Here is a 14,236-nt window from a genome sequence, read left to right as displayed (position 1 = left end):
AAAGGGTGGAACTTGTGCCTGGTGGGTAAACTCAATGGAGTATACTTTGCAACTCGCACCTAGAAGGGTTAGTGACATGGGCATCCTTCCACTGAAATAAACTAGAGCTTGACCCTCGTCTGCTGATCGGCCATCTCTGCTGTGGGAGGTTTAGCCAGGATGTCCCCTACATTACAATAAAGGCCAAATTCCAGTGGATGGAGTCTTTGCTAGAATTCCCACTGTAAGGATGGCTTGTTTATAGATGGGGAGGGCTTTGTGATCGTGCAAACTGGAGGGCTCTTTAATTGCATTGCATCATTGAGGACTGTATAAAACTCCTAACACCCAATGCATGCTACGATACAATGTTCTGGTCATTTAAGTACATTCTTGTGGGTGACCAATCCCATACCCTCCAACTGGATCATTATTTGGGGAGTGCCTGTTCCGGTTAAGTTTTATCACACATTTCCTTCATGAAACAAGGGCATGTGTCCCCACTCCTCCACATGCAGCCGTGCTGGGTGATCTTGAGTCAGTCATTACTCTCTCAGCCCTCCCTCCCTCACAGGGTGTCTGGTGTGGGGAGAGGAAGGGAAGGAAATTGTAAGCCACTCTGACATCTTTCTTGGTGCCCCCCCCCACATGTTTTTTAGAAAGCGAGAGAGTTTAGGTGGGGCACTTGCCCAACAGGGCTTCTGATCGGCTCTGGAGATTAAAAGGCATCCTGTTCAACAAGGCTTCTGCCTGAAATGTCAAACTGTCACTATTGGAGTTAAGGAGTATAACCGTTCTCACTCCCTGACATTTTGTGGCCCTCCCGCAGCAGCTGTTTTGTGATTCTCTGACCTCGGAGAGTTCAAAGCAATCTTGATCGTAGATCTGGCGCGCCTCCCACTCGTCCTGGGGAGGAGGCACCTACTGCGCGTGCCTGGACGAGAGGGAGGTGCTTAGCCACTCAGTTTCTTCCTTACCGCCGACCGGATCGCACCTCCCTCGTTGATCTCCAACTTCTTCACTGCAATCTTCACAATCCACCTTCTCTTCACTTCAATCCTTCGTCTTCTACACTTCTCCTGGTATCGTATTAAAAAAAAAAAAAACCTCTCTTTACTATTTTTCCGGACTTTCTCCCTCCCCCCCCCCCCGGGCGGATGGAAGGAAGGGACAAAATAACTTTCAAACGCTGCACCCGCTGCTCCTCCAAAATCCCTTCATCCGACGGCCACTCTCTCTGCCTATTCTGTCTCGGGGAGGCCCATCGTACAGACTCCTGCGTGCACTGCAGCCAATTTGGCAAACAGGCCCGCAAAAACCGCGCCGCGAGGCTCAGGAGCCATCTTATGGAAACCTCCCTCCGACCGACCATGCCGCATGGCGGACAACAACAACTCGCGCCATCTTCCCCACTTCTCGCGGGAGAGACGCAGTCGGCAGCTTCCGTGGCTCAAGGTCCCTGCAAGCCTAAGTCCGGCAAGCACACCAAGAAGTCGGATGACTCAAAAAAGCGCCACCGATCCGATTCCGCCCACGCGGACCCGACGGGCACTGCCAGCTCAAAGAAGTCTAAGACCGGACATCGACCCTCAGAACAAACAGGACAACACTCGAGTTCGAACCCGACCACGGGCTCGACCACAACCAAACCGAAGGCATCGAACCCGACCGTAAGCGGCTCCGGCTCGATCCCGAAAACTCCGGCATCGAAGTCGACCACAACACCGCCGATTACACCACTAGAAATCGTGCGCATCTCATCCAGGTCTCCGTCGATTCCGAACTCTCCACCGGACCAGATACTGGAGACCCACTCTCCTATCTCCGCTAAGAGCCACCGCCCTCTCGACCCTCGTCAATTTGTGGATCTCTCGCAACCGCTGGATGCCCACTCTCTGGCCAGAGAACTCTCGACCCCGAGAGTTCTCCCAACCAGACCAAGGTCCCGCAGTCGCCGACGGTCCCACAGCCGCCGCAGGGGGAGATACTACTACTACTCCCCATCGAGGTCCAGGTCTCCGTCCCCACGGGACCGAAGAAGATACCGACGATCGCCCTCCTCCGACGCCTACCACGCGGACCCAAGGGACCGCCACTATCGCAGCTACCACGAATCTCCTCGGTACCAAGATCGCAGCGACAGACCTGACCGGAGTCGATACCGTGACATCTCTCCGCGCAGACACCACCCTGATCTAGAGAGACCTCTCCGGCTCCGTGACGACCCCGTCCGTCCCACCACCGAACCGGAACTTCCGTCACCATTCGAACCCGGGCACGTTGCTCCCAACAAACAGCCAGCACTCCAACCCCAGCCTGAACCGCACCAAGGAACCGATGACGACTCCGAGGCGGAACTCTCCGACTCCGACCACTCTTCGGGTTCGGACCTACAATCTCCAGACTCCGATATAGCCAAACCAGCAGACCTATCACCGTCAGAGGGTCCAAAGTCCTACCTCGACCTCGTTTCGAATATGGCAAACTCTCTGAACCTCAAACTTAACACAGACGCACCCAGAGTCTCAGACGTCGTATTCGACCTAGTGCATGCGGACCTCCCATCGAGTTCCTCCCTTCCCATGCTCCCCGTCCTCCTCGAAACGCTTAAGGAAGCATGGGACAAGCCGGCATCGGTACCACCAACATCCAAGAGGGTTGAAGCCCTGTACAAAATACACGCACCAGACTCCAAGTTTCTATTCACCCACCCGGCTCCGAACTCGATCATCGTCCACTCCTCCTCGAAGTTGAAGCAAACGAGACACCCAGTGCCCCCAGAACGAGAGGGCAAGAAGCTCGACACTATCGGGAGGAAGATATACTCCCTCACCACGGCCACGACTAAGATACACAATTACATGGCGTGCTTCTCGGCATACGCCTACAACTTGACTACCTCCCTCAACACATTGATCCCCTCGCTGCCTGAGACATCCCAGAAGTCAGCGACCACTGCTCTACAGGAGTTGGCCAGAGTGAGCAAGCAGCAGATCAATACAGCTCGTCACGCTGCACAGTGCTCCTCCAAAATCCTGGCCTCAGCCATAGCCCTACGCAGACACGCATGGCTTAGATCCTCATCCCTCCAACCTGACATCAAGTACAAGGTTGAGGATCTACCTTTCGATGGTCTTGGTTTATTCAACACAACCACAGATGACATCCTCACATCAGTAGACGATGGCAGGAAGAGGGCAAAACGACTGGGAGTCTCGCAACACCAAGCCCAATTCAATCGACAGAGGAGTTGGAGACCCAGCCACTACAAAGGAACCAGGTCTCCAAGACAACAGGAACCATGGAGACGTAAACCACAGTCCAAACCCTCCTTCCAACACAGGTCACGCCCTCAAACAACTAAGAAACCCGCAGCTACCTCCAAGCCGTCTCTTTGACCACCCTGCCCTGAGTCGTCCAGTTTCCCCCCATCAGCCAAACCCTCACACACACACTCGACTGCAACCATTCTACCCTGCCTGGAGGGCCATAACATCGGACTCCTGGGTCCTCGCCGTCATACAAAGGGGCTACCTAATAGAGTTTACATCCACTCCGAAACACCACAGATTCCTCACCACACCTCCGTCCACACCCCTGCAGGCGGAAATCGCATCTCTGCTAGACAAGGGCGCGATAGAACCAGTTCCACCTCAATACCATCGCACCGGATTTTACTCCCGCTACTTCCTGGTGCCGAAAAAGGACGGAGGACTCCGCCCCATCCTCGACCTCCGCAAACTCAACCTGCACATAACCTACAAGAAATTCCGTATGATCACGCTCCAGGCAATCCTTCCGCTCATCCCAGAACAATCATGGATGGCGTCCATAGACCTTCAGGATGCCTATTTCCACATTACAATCAATCATCACCACAGAAGATTCCTCAGGTTCGCCATCGGGGAACAGCACTTCCAGTTCTGTTCCCTTCCATTCGGCCTCTCCACAGCCCCAAGGGTCTTCACCAAGTGTATGGCAGTGGTAGCCGCCACACTACGTCAGCAACACATATCAATTTACCCGTACATAGACGACTGGCTGATCGTCGCCCATTCAAAAGAACAATTGCAACTGGACGTCTCCACTACCCTCTCTCTCCTGGCCACCCTAGGCCTCCAAGTCAACCTATCAAAGTCCAAACTGGTTCCCACCCAGAGAATACAGTTCATAGGAGCAGACATCTCCACGGTCTCTCAAACAGCTTCCCTACCTCATGTTAGGGAAACTGCTCTCAAAATGAGATTGGGGAATTAGATTGAGAGACAGTTAGCCCCAAAAAGGAATCTTTGTTATCAATTGTATACCAGGCTCAACCGTTCAGAGAGTCAATGCTCAATAAGAGACTCTAATTTAGTAAAAATCAATTGTAATTTATTTAGAATAATATTTCTTTCATACAAGGTAAAAATACAAAACACTCACACATTCACACAGGTCTAGGAAATATAGATAGATCAATAGGGGAACATATATGGATAAACAGACAGGGTAATATTTACCATCGTAGTCTTCCAGGAAGGTTTCCAATGGCGACTTAAGAGGACAGGGGAAATGGACCCAACACTGTGGCCAGAATTGGGGATGGATCTAGACAGCGGGTAATAGGGGTTGCTGAATAGAAAGCACACATGAGTGGAGTTGGGTCAGAGGTTAAATAGGCTTCCTCAGACCCTTAGGGACTGGGAGGTCCAAGGGAGGAGAGATGGGAGGTTCAAGAAGGCTGGACATTCCTTACTGACACCTAATTGGATGCCTGCTTTGGCCAATGAACTTCACCTTAGTCCAGTGAACCTGGAAATTTCCAAGCTGCAATGTTGCCTGGGTTGGCCCCAAGGTATTAGACTGGGGTGAGAATGGGAATGGCAGGCACCCTGGCAACCATGCTGGTGATCATGATGTTCACATGTATGAAAAGTAGGGGGCTTTTCCTCACACTCAGGACAGAGTACGCAGCATACAGTCTCTGGCCAACACCATCATCGCCCAGCGCTCCCAAACAGCACTCACATTTCAAAGAATGCTAGACCTCATGGCAGCAACCACCGCAGTTCTACGTTTCGCAAAGCTGCACATGCGACCCCTGCAAATGTGGTTCGTCAGGACCTTCCGTCCTCACACACAGCACCAGTCCACACTACTCACCCTTCCACTACACATCGTGACATCACTCAAATGGTGGACAATGGAACATCACCTTCACAGGGGCATGCCGTTCAAACAGCTACCCCCCTCGGTGATTGTCACCACAGATGCCTCCAAGTGGGGATGGGGAGCCCACTTGGGAACCCTCACGGTGCAGGGCCAATGGTCAGACTACGAACGCTCTCTCCACATAAACTGCCTAGAGCTCCTCGCAGTGCACAAGGCTCTACGCTCCTTCCTCCCATCGCTGAGGCACCAACATGTTCAGGTCACCTCCGACAACATTGCCACGGTCTTCTACATCAACAGGCAGGGAGGCACCGCCTCCATCAGACTCTGCAAGAGGGCTCTGGCATTGTGGCACTGGAGCATAAGCCAGGGCATCTTCCTCACGGCTGTTCACCTACCAGGAGCTGAAAACACCCAGGCAGACGCCCTGAGTCGCCACTCGACCAACAACCACGAGTGGTCCATCAACAGCCGCTACATCCGACAGATCTTCAACATCTTCGGAACCCCGAAAATAGATGTATTTGCTTCACCATCAAATGCCCAATGCACCCACTTCTACATGAGAGGCCCTCCATCCCAACTCTCCAAGGGGGACGCTTTCCTCCAAACTTGGAAGGGGGCACTCCACTACCTCTTTCCCCCCATTCCACTCATCACCAGAGTTCTACAGAAGATTCAGCTGGACCGCACGGATTGCATCCTAATAACCCCGTGGTGGCCGCGCCAACCATGGTTTACAACCTTGCTGCTTCTGTCCAACAATACATTCCTCCAACTTCCTCAAGCACAGGATCTCCTCTCCCAGCAGGACGGCAGGGTCCTTCATCACAACCCAGCATCATTCAAACTGACAGCCTGGAGGATCAGTTCCTAGAGTTTCCCCCTGATGTCCGCCAGGTCTTAGTAAACTCCAGAAAGCCATCCACTAGAAAATCCTATCTGCTTAAGTGGAAACGATTCTCTCACTATGCCTCCCAACACAACTTCGACCCTGGCTGCGCCACCATACCCCAGGTGCTAGCTTACACCCTAACACTCTCTAGGGCGGGACTCTCATATTCTTCGCTAAAGGTGCACCTGGCAGCCATCTCTGCCTTCCACCCCCGTATCGGGGGCACGACAGTTTTTTCTCACCATGCCACAAGAGCCTTCCTAAAGGGCATCATCCGCCTACACCCACCAATCAAACAAATCCTTCCTACCTGGAGTCTTTCTCTCGTCCTCAGCCAGCTCATGAAGCCACCCTTTGAGCCCATGGCTTCTATTCCACTACACCTGCTTTCATGGAAAACAGCGCTGCTCACGGCTCTCACCACAGGTAAGAGGGCCAGCGACATCTGTGCACTCAGGGCGGACCCACCATACACGATCTTTCATAACAGCACGGTGGTACTCCGACCCGACCCGACCTTCCTGCCAAAGGTCGTATCTCCCTTTCACCTGGGAAGACAATCAACCATACCAGCCTTCTTCCAGCACCCCGCGGATGCAGGACAGAGGGCGCTCCACAACTTGGACGCACGTAGGGCCCTAGCTTTCTACATAGACAGGACCCGACAGTTCCGTAAGGACCCCAGACTCTTTGTCACCTACGCCGCCCACAATAAGGGCAGCAAAATATCTACTCAGAGACTTTCCAAGTGGCTCGTTGCCGCCATCGAACTCTGCTACCAACTGGCAAAACAGCCAGTCCCTCAACACATACGAGCTCACTCGACCAGAGCCGTCGCTACCTCATCGGCCTTCATGAAAGGCATCCCTATAGAGGACATCTGCGCTGCCGCCGTCTGGTCCTCGACATCTACCTTCGCCTCGCACTACGCTCTTGACGTCCGTGCCCGGCGTGATGCCTCCTTCAGACAAGCAGTGCTGCGCTCCATCTTCGATTAACTACTGTGAGTACGATGCTCATTACGTTTCTTGTTCTAACCATACATATTCTTACAGATCCAGCACCCACCTCCGAAAGAATACCTCGCTAATCACCCATATGTGTGAATGCACAGAGACCACGAAGAAGATGGACAGGTTTCTTACCTGTAACTGGTGATCTTCGAGTGGTCATCTGTGCAATCACACAGACCCACCCAGCCTTCCCCGCTGCTGGACGCTCATCTAGCTCATTTGTTTCCACCTGTCCGGCGGCGGGAAGAAACTGAGTGGCTAAGCACCTCCCTCTCGTCCAGGCACGCGCAGTAGGTGCCTCCTCCCCAGGACGAGTGGGAGGCGCGCCAGATCTACGATCAAGATTGCTTTGAACTCTCCGAGGTCAGGGCCTATCCTGCGGATTACCCATATGTGTGATTGCACAGATGACCACTCGAAGATCACCAGTTACAGGTAAGAAACCTGTCCTTCTCACTCCCTGACATTTTGTGGCCCTCCCGCAGCAGCTGTTTTGTGATTCTCCACCTCCCACATGGCTGGAAATGGCGGAGACCAACATCCAAAGTCGGGAGGAAAGGGAACAACTTGCCATCGAATGGCAGTTAGGACAAAGGAGAGTCTGCTCCATTCCCACCAGACCCCAGAGTGCCTGAAGGAGACCCACAGACCAGCCCTGTAGCCTCACTTTGGGGGAGCCATGTCTTCTCTTCAGGGCAGCTATAAATGGAGGGAACACCCTGGCCCCTCATAGAGCCCAGAGACTAACATGCAGGTCTCGGATTCAGTGGGAGCTCACAGGAGCACAGCTCCTGAACCTTTCTGAGAGTTCCACCTCCTCCTCCCCACCTTGTCCATTGAATAGTAGGTGCAGCTGCATAACAATCCCTGGATGAGCTCCACCACCTATTTTTCTAAAAAAAAAGATCCCCGCTAACATGACTCATTTCTTTCTCATGGCAGGATTTGGGTAGATGGTGGCTGAAGATCTCCTGGGATTACAACAGGTCTCCAGACCTCACAGACCAGTTCCCCTGGGGGAAAAGGCCAGTTTGCAAGGCGGACTCTATGGCATTATGCCCCACTGAAGTCCCTCCCCTCCTGAACCCTGCCTTCCTCAGGCTGCACCCCCAAATCTCCAGGTATTTCCAAACCCAGAGTTGGCAACCCTAAAGAGGTAGTGGGCTGCTGCAGCTGCTGGTGGTGGAAAATGTGCAACCATAAGGGGGGGGGAAGTCTCTGTGCTCAAAAGATGGCGCTCATCTAATACTGCTTCAGTTTGTGGCGTCTGCAGGGCTCCTCACATCTGCGTGTTAAAAGAGGGGATTTTAAAAAAAAGAAAATTACGGTGGAAAGTAATCCAAATCTTCACGTCGCCAAGAAGCAGCATGGGATTGCTGGACTTCTTTTCCAACCAAGTTAAAAGACTCATTAGACTGACTCCCGAGCAACCGTGGGCATGCCAACCTAGCAGATTTCATTCATGTTTGACTGACTTGCCTAATGATGGCTTAATTCTGGGAAAGGGTCCAGTGATGTCCCTCTTCCCATGGATGCCGACATTAATATTTTTGGCTTGGACTGAGACCAGATGCTAGGCCTGGCATAGGATCGCTGCCCCTTTTGTCCTCCTCTCACAGTAGCGGTTTGTAACACACAAGGGGGAACAACGCATAGCATCATCATGTCGCGACTTTCTCTTCTCTGGCAAGTAGGAACCACAGAAATGGAGTGTGACTGAAGAATCCCACACCAGGGTTATCGTTTGCATGGGAGAAGAGGCGAGGGCTGCCAGCTCCGGGTTGGGAACTACCTGAGAAGGGCGGGGTTGGGGGAGGGGAAGGAGTTCCATGGGGTGTAAAGTCACAGAGTAACATCTTCCAAAGCTGCCATTTCCTCCAGGTGAAATGATCTCTCTCGCCTGGAAATCAGTTGTAAGAGTGGGAGCTCTCCAGCCACCATCTGGAAGTTGGCAACTCTAGAAGAGATGTCGGATGCTTCTGGCTTGCGCTGCCATCGCTGCGTCCACTGGCAATGAATTCTGTCATTCAATTACTCTTGTGAGTAAAGAAATACTCCCTTTTGTCCATCCTAAATTGATCGCCCTTTGACTTCTGCCCCTATTGTTCTAATTTTATGGAAGAGAGAGAAAAGGTTCTCTATCCATTTTCTCCAGGGTTTTTTTTTTGTAGAAAATGTCCAACATGAACTTATTTACATATTAGGCCACACCCCCTGATATCATCATTGTTTTGCGCATAGCTTTTTTTGTAGAAAAGCCCAGCAGGAACTCATTTGCATATTAGGCCACACTCCAACACCAAGCCAGCTGGAACTGTGTTATCCCTTCCTTTCATTTTTTTTGTTAATTTATTTTTTCCCTTTCCCTTCCATTCTTTCAGTTTATTTCCATTTATTTTCTTTCATACCTTCCCTCCCTCCTTCTAACTCTCTCTTTCTCCTTTCTGTTTAACCTTTTGTCTCTCTTTATATCTTTTCTTTCTGTTTACACAGAGTGTGAACAATACCACAGATCCTGGAGTAACTTTCAGCTTGTAATTCTCTTGGGCAAAGCCTTGTTTTTTTTTTTAATAATCCAGTTTTCCATGCAGGCTAAATGTATATTGTCAGCAGACTTAGAGTGGCAGGGTTCCCATTCTGAAGATTCAGACCAAATCGGATAATGGAATAACTTCTAAATGAAACAGTGGTAGGAAACTGATTTAAAAAAAACACACACATTAAAATATTGGTCTGCTTTTGGTGATATCAGGGTGTGTGTTTTGGTGATAGCAGGGGTGTGGCCTAATATGCAAATGAGTTCCTGCTGGGTTTTTTCTACAAAAGAAGCCCTGGGTACAGTTCATTTAACTTGATATGTGCTGGTCATGAACCATAATAATAAAATTGATTGATTGAACTGTCAGATTGTTTCTGCCATTGTGAAGATCCACAATGGTTGGAAAACGTTTGCAAACCCATTGCTCAAACTCCTTTGCACAGCCCTGCATTAATTTTACATGCCGCCTCTTTATACATAACCCACTTTTATATGCAGCTGATCATACCCGAATGAGCTACCAAAGTGTGATGGATTCTTGACTCATAGTGAGATGCCAATGAAAGCATGTCCTTGAGAAGAAAGGAAAAATGAGCATTAGCTGAAAATGCATTTATGCCCATCCGTCAAGTGTAAAATATGCAAATACAACCGTTCCTAAACTGAGGGCTGAAATTTAATAATAATAATAATAATAAATTTATTCTTATATCCCGCCCTCCCCCGCCAAAGGCGGGCTCGGGGCGGCTCACGGGCATGGAATTCCATGGTTCAATAAAACAATACAGTACAACAACAATTTTAAATAATCAATTACATAATAAATTAGTTAAAATAGATAAAATAGGTGCTAAATTACTATGAGTCATAATATCCACAAGATGGCTGGGTGGCTACACATCAGTTTAGCCAGGTTCTGTTTCAAAGGCAAGCTGGAAAAGAAATGTTTTGCAAGCCCTGCGGAATTGATTCAGGTCCCGCAGGGCTCGTACCGTCTCTGGAAGATGATTCCACCATCGAGGGGCCATTGCTGAGAAGGCTTGCTCCCTGGTTGTCTTCAATCTAGCCTCTCTTGGCCCAGGGATTGTTAAAAGATTTTGAGAGCTGGATCTCAGTGCTGAAATTTCTGCTGTGGTATATATTTATTGCACACATTGTGCTGTTAACAGTCTATTCCCCATCTGATATTTGTGAGAATTGGTATAGTCTCATTGGGAGGAGTCCCTGCTTAGTTAGTTCTGTTGCCTAGAAATGGAGACTGAAAATTCAGTCTGAGGTGAGCTCTCTCCAGTCTTTAGAAACAGACTGCCTGAGTTCCCTTGTTCTGAAACCAGTTGCTCCCATCCCTATATCTCCTTGTTCCAATTAGCGCTAGTATATGTGCTGCTGAAGTGAGTACATTCTCTCCTTGACTTTGAAGACATCTGTGTCTGCTGTATGAACATGAGGCCAGGAACTTGAGTGAGTACCCTAATCCTGACGTGCAAGAAAAAGAGGGCCTTACACCTGCCTAGAAAATGGCCCTTGTAGGCTGTTCCAGAGGCGTGTTTTTGCCCCTGTGGTCAGGGGACTCCTGCAAGCCCTGTGGTCAGGGGACTCTCCTTAGACTTCATTGTAACCCCTTTTCCTTCCAATCATCTCACAGTGCTCTGAATGGTAACAATTAGCCAAAGAGATTAGCATCAGTTGGGGAATGGTTGTTCTTTAGAAGAATGGAATTCAGATTCAATATCCTGCAGGGAAACCATCTTAAAATAGTGACATTCTGGAATCCGTTTCTGTGCAGCATGTTGAACACTTTTAGAACCTGCCATGAAAGATGCTGGTGAGGCCACGGTTTGGAGGACAGTGGTCTTGCCTGTTGAGCCTTTACGAAATGTACAACTTGCTAAAAACTCAGTTGCGTAGTAGTTTGGTCCTTAGCTGTAACTGCTGAGGGTTGCACATTTTTTTCTATGAATGATATTCATTTCTTTTTTGTTTAGTATGTTAAAGCTGTATATATTTGCATATACAGTTTGGTGTGGTGCTTAAGTGTGCGGACTCTTATCTGGGAGAACCGGGTTTGATTCCCCACTCCTCCACTTGCACCTGCTGGCATGGCCTTGGGTCAGCCATAGCTCTGGCAGAGGTTGTCCTTGTGGTGGCGGCCACAAGCATAGCCACCTTCAAGAGGGGTTTAGATAAAAATATGGAGCAGAGGTCCATCAGTGGCTATTAGCCACAGTGTGTGTGTATATATAATTTTTTTTTGCCACTGTATGACACAGAGTGTTGGACTGGATGGGCCATTGGCCTGATCCAACATGGCTTCTCTTATGTTCTCTTATGAAAGGGCAGCTGCTGGGAGAGCCCTCTCCAGCCCCACCCACCTCACAGGGTTTCTGTTGTGGGGGAGGAAGGTAAAGGAGATTGTGAGCCACTCTTCGGAGTGGAGGGCGGGATATAAATCCAATATCTTCATCTACCTCACAGGGTGTCTGTTGTGGGGGGAGAAGATATAGGAGATTGTGAGCCGCTCTGAGACTCTTCGGAGTGGAGGGCGGGATATAAATCCAATATCTTCATCTACCTCACAGGGTGTCTGTTGTGGGGGGAGAAGATATAGGAGATTGTGAGCCGCTCTGAGACTCTTCGGAGTGGAAGGTGGGATATAAATCCAATATCTTCATCTACCTCACAGGGTGTCTGTTGTGGGGGAGGAAGGGAAAGGAGATTGTGAGCCACTCTTCGGAGTGGAGGGCAGGATATTAATCCAATATCTTAATCGTATTACTAATGCGAAAAAAAAAATCATACTGTGTTTTTAAATATCACAAGATACTTGTCTCAGGAGGTGCCTTTGTCAGCTTGGGAGTTTTTAGCCCTGTAGACTGTGGCGACCAAGATTTCTTTTAACAGTCCACAGTGGAGAACAACAACTTCTGTCAAAACGGAAGCAGATTGTTCTGTTTGCAAGGCTCACTCTTCACTGTTGGCTTACAAGCAACCAATTAGGGGGAAATGGAGTAAGTAGAGCAAACTTTCCCCCTGACCTGGATAGCCCAGGTGAGCTTGATCTCATCACATCTCGGAAACTAAGCAGGGTTGGCCCTGATTAGCACGGGTGGGAAACCAGCAGGGAAGTCCAGGCTTGCTTTGCAGAGGCAGGCGATGGCCAACCATCTCTGAAAGTCTCTTGCTTTGCCCTGGATGGCCCAGGCCGGCCTGATCGTGTCAGATCTTGGAAGCTAAGCAGAGTTGGGCCCTGGCTAGTGTTTGGATGGGACACCACGAAGGAGCTCCAGGGTTGTTATGCACAGGCAGGCAATGGCAAATCACCTCTGGACATCTCTTGCCTTGAAACCCCTGCAGGAGTTTCCTTGACTTGACGGCACACGCGCATACATGTAGCAGGAAAATAACAAGACATTGCTTGGTTTGAAACGAGGTCTTTTACTTTGACATCAAAGCAGGTTCACTTGAGCATCTAGGCTCCCCAAAAGAATGAACCCCGTACACTTCTCAAACCATCCCCTTTAAGCAAAAAGCCAGCCTGCAGTTATCAGATTCAACTTTTCTCCTCCCCTTTCTCCCTGGTGGTCTGCTTATCTTATTCAAATCCACCCTTCCTGCATTCCTTCCAGTAACTTCTAGCATTTTCCTCTGCCCTTGCCTTATCAACTTTCGGCAAGGAGCTTCTTCAGAGGGCCTCTTTATCAGTACACATCTGTGTCTTACACCCATTTGAGCTGCCTGCTTTTCTAACAATTACAGCTCCTCAAATATTGCATCAGACACTCTCTTTGCTGTTAAAGGCAAAACCATATTTTCAATTATTATTATTATAGGGGTGTTCATAATTATTCAGGGGTCCCTCTTCATACACCGACAGCATTGACCAAAAGAAGGGCTTTATGGAGCTGAAAGCACCATAAAGAACCTTGTTGCCTGATTGGGGATCCTCTCAACAAATGGCCCTCCAAACCCAGTGACATTTAGGAAGATTATCAGGTTGCCATTTAACGCCCTTTGCAGCACGTTGTTTTATGTCTACACCCGTGATGTTGTGTGCGAGTGTGACAAATACAGGGATTCCAGTGCTTTGCTCATGATGGTTCACTCATCAGGAAACTACTGCTGGCTGCAGTGCTGTGTTGAATGTAGGATTGGAGGCAAGCCCAAGTATATATAAAAAAGGTAAAGGTGGTCCCCTGTGCAAGCACCAAGTTGTTACCGACTCATGGGGGTGAAATCACATCGCGATGTTTTCTTGGCAGACTTTTTACGGGGTGGTTCGCCCTTGCCTTCCCCAGTCATCTACACTTCCCTCCCAGCAAGCTGGGTCCTCATTTGACCGACCTCGGAAGGATGGAAGGCGGAGTCAACCTTGAGCCGCCTACCTGAACCCAGCTTCCGTCAGGATCAAACGGGTTGTGAGCGGTACTGCAGCTTACCAGGTGTGTCTCTGCAAAATAACTATAAGTACAAGTACAGAACCACCACTCCAACTGAGCAAGTGCTGTTGGAATGAGGATGGTGATGATGTCGTGAGTGCGGCAGTCTTTGGTTCTGTGTTGCATGATGAGAGTCAGAAAATATAACTTGTTCTCAAACGTCCCCCGCCCCCCCCGCCCCAGAACACAGTTTGAAGCTTGTGCTTGGAAGAGTGTGTAT

Source organism: Heteronotia binoei, chromosome 11 (assembly GCF_032191835.1).
Source record: "Heteronotia binoei isolate CCM8104 ecotype False Entrance Well chromosome 11, APGP_CSIRO_Hbin_v1, whole genome shotgun sequence".
Classification (NCBI taxonomy): Eukaryota; Metazoa; Chordata; class Lepidosauria; order Squamata; family Gekkonidae; genus Heteronotia; species Heteronotia binoei.
This window is presented reverse-complemented; position numbering follows the sequence as displayed.